This window comes from Mustela putorius, unplaced genomic scaffold (genome assembly GCF_011764305.1).
Source record: "Mustela putorius furo isolate JIRA1106 unplaced genomic scaffold, ASM1176430v1.1 tig00537227_pilon_pilon_pilon, whole genome shotgun sequence".
Classification (NCBI taxonomy): Eukaryota; Metazoa; Chordata; class Mammalia; order Carnivora; family Mustelidae; genus Mustela; species Mustela putorius.
Genome location: NW_025422368.1, coordinates 14,878,911 through 14,882,361, shown reverse-complemented (window position 1 = coordinate 14,882,361; position 3,451 = coordinate 14,878,911). Strand labels below are relative to the sequence as shown.

General features: G+C 40.6%; 1 protein-coding gene across 2 annotated transcripts in view; it reads right to left on the bottom strand.

Annotated features, from left to right (window-relative positions):
* SLC2A13 (solute carrier family 2 member 13) overlaps positions 1-3,451 on the bottom strand; it is a 378,234-nt gene that overhangs the window by 5,114 nt on the left and 369,669 nt on the right. The gene's annotated exons all lie outside the window — the stretch shown is intronic.

The following is a 3,451-nucleotide window of genomic DNA, read 5'->3' as shown; positions in this document are numbered from 1 at the left end:
CTGCAATGGAAAATAATACGTATTTGTAGGTACAGTCCTATGTTGGAAGGAGTACTTGATATGACTTTTCTTTCTGGTCAATTGTGCCTAACTGGTCTGACATGGATCAAGAAATAACTACCAGCCTGCTTTACTGTTACTGTTCGAGCTCTAGGAACATAATATAATGTATTATTAGTCTTGTAATGCCTAACTAACTCAAGAGGAATGATAAACTGGGTTCAGATATAACTTCTGCTTTGAATCTCTCCTTACTTCTCTGGCTAGAGATCATTGTTCTCTCCTATGTATTTTTAAAGCACTTTGCTGAGGCCCCCATCATCGTTATCAAAAAGTATTATAATTGTCTGCATGAATTTGTGTTTGTCTTGTCTGCTAAACTGCAGGCACTTTGAGGGAGATGTGTTCTTCTGCTTCAGTGTCAAAACTGATCTCCTTGAGGGCTGAGTCTGTATGGCTTGTTTGTGTTTGGGTCCCCAGAGCCTAGAATGGTACCTGACACATTGGAGGGTCTAGAAATAAATGTGCTTTTGTTCACTGCCAGATGGAATACACTGGGTAAATAGATCTGAAATGAAGGGCTAAACTAGAAAATATAAAGACATATTTAAAAAATCAAGCTTTAAGCAAAACAGAGCAGTTAAAGACCTGAATAATATTTCTCATTCTGTTGAATCATTACAGAATGGGAAAGACATTTTTTTTCTTTTTTTTTATTAATTTTTATTTTTTATAAACATATATTTTTATCCCCAGGGGTACAGGTCTGTGAATCACCAGGTTTACACACTTCACAGCACTCACCAAAGCACATATCCTCCCCAATGTCCATAATACCACCCCCTTCTCCCAAACCCCCTCCCCCCAGCAACCCTCAGTTTGTTTTGTAAGATTAAGAGTCACTTATGGTTTGTCTCCCTCCCAATCCCATCTTGTTTCATTTATTCTTCTCCTACCCACTTAAGCCCCCATGTTGCATCACCACTTCCTCATATCAGGGAGATCATATGATAGTTGTCTTTCTCTGCTTGACTTATTTCGCTAAGCATGATACGCTCTAGTTCCATCCATGTTGTCGCAAATGGCAAGATTTCATTTCTTTTGATGGCTGCATAGTATTCCATTGTGTATATATACCACATCTTCTTGATCCATTCATCTGTTGATGGACATCTAGGTTCTTTCCATAGTTTGGCTATTGTGGACATTGCTGCTATAAACATTCGGGTGCACGTGCCCCTTTGGATCACTACGTTTGTATCTTTAGGGTAAATACCCAATAGTGCAATTGCTGGGTCATAGGGCAGAGAGAAAAACAGAAAGCTTTTCCGCTAAGGTCAGGAACACGGCAGGGATGTCCATTATTACCACTGTTATTCAACATAGTACTAGAGGTCCTAGCCTCAGCAATCAGACAAACGAAAGGAAATTAAAGGCATCCAAATCGGCAAAGAAGAAGTCAAATTATCACTCTTCACAGATGATATGATACTCTGTGTGGAAAACCCAAAAGACTCCACTCCAAAACTGCTAGAACTTATACAGGAATTCAGTAAAGTGTCAGGATATAAAATCAATGCACAGAAATCAGTTGCATTTCTCTACACCAACAGCAAGACAGAAGAAAGAGAAATTAAGGAGTCAATCCCATTTACAATTGCATCCAAAACCATAAGATACCTAGGAATAAACCTAACCAAAGAGACACAGAATCTATACTCAGAAAACTATAAAGTACTCATGAAAGAAATTGAGGAAGACACAAAGAAATGGAAAAATGTTCCATGCTCCTGGATTGGAAGAATAAATATTGTGAAAATGTCTATGCTACCTAAAGCAATCTACACATTTAATGCAATTCTTATCAAAGTACCATCCATCTTTTTCAAAGAAATGGAACAAATAATGCTAAAATTTATATGGAACCAGAAAAGACCTCGAATAGCCAAAGGGATATTGAAAAAGAAAGCCAACGTTGGTGGCATCACAATTCCGGACTTCAAGCTCTATTACAAAGCTGTCATCATCAAGACAGCATGGTACTGGCACAAAAACAGACACATAGATCAATGGAACAGAATAGAGAGCCCAGAAATAGACCCTCAACTCTATGGCCAACTAATCTTCGACAAAGCAGGAAAGAATGTCCAATGGAAAAAAGACAGCCTCTTCAATAAATGGTGCTGGGAAAATTGGACAGCCACATGCAGAAAAATGAAATTGGACCATTTCCTTACACCACACACAAAAATAGACTCAAAATGGATGAAGGACCTCATTGTGCGAAAGGAATTCATCAAAATCCTTGAGGAGAACACAGGCAGCAACCTCTTCGACCTCTGCTGCAGCAACATCTTCCTAGGAACAACGCCAAAGGCAAGGGAAGCAAGGGCAAAAATGAACTATTGGGATTTCATCAAGATCAAAAGCTTTTGCACAGCAAAGGAAACAGTTCACAAAATCAAAAGACAACTGACAGAATGGGAGAAGATATTTGCAAACGACATATCAGATAAAGGACTAGTGTCCAGAATCTATAAAGAACTTAGCAAACTCAACACCCAAAGAACAAATAATCCAATCAAGAAATGGGCAGAGGACATGAACAGACATTTCTGCAAAGAAGACATCCAGATGGCCAACAGACACATGAAAAAGTGCTCCATATCACTCGGCATCAGGGAAATACAAATCAAAACCACAATGCGATATCACCTCACACCAGTCAGAATGGCTAAAATCAACAAGTCAGGAAATGACAGATGCTGGCGAGGATGCGGAGAAAGGGGAACCCTCCTCCACTGTTGGTGGGAATGCAAGCTGGTGCAGCCACTCTGGAAAACAGCATGGAGGTTCCTCAAAATGTTGAAAATAGACATTTTGTTTTTAAGACTTTTTTTTTAAAGATTTTATTTATTTATTTGACAGAGATCACAAGTAGGCAGAGAGGCAGGCAGAGAGAGAGGAGGAAGCAGGCTCCCTGCTGAGCAGAGAGCCTGATGTGGGCTCTATCCCAGGAACCTGGGATCATGACCTGAGCCGAAGGCAGCGGATTAACCCACTGAGCCACCCAGGCGCCCAAGGCTACTTTTTTTTTTTAAGAGACCACAGGCACACGTGTGGGTGGGGAGGGGCAGGCAGTGAGGGAGAGAATCTCAGACAGACTCCCTGCTGAGTGTGGAGCCCAACTCGAGGCTGGATTCTATGACCCTGAGATCATGACCTGAGCTAAAACCAAGAGTTGGATGCGAGTTGGACGCTCAACCAACTGAGTATCCAGGTGCCCCAAGACTACTTTCTTAAAGACATGCCTATAAGCACCATTTCAGGAAAAGGAAACCATGGAGGAAAAATGCTGCTGAACTGACCACCTGAAAGAATCTGCTCTGAAATGAGAAGGAGTTATGAGAAAAGAAGCGAAAAAGAGGTAAATTATGAGATTTTGAAAAAA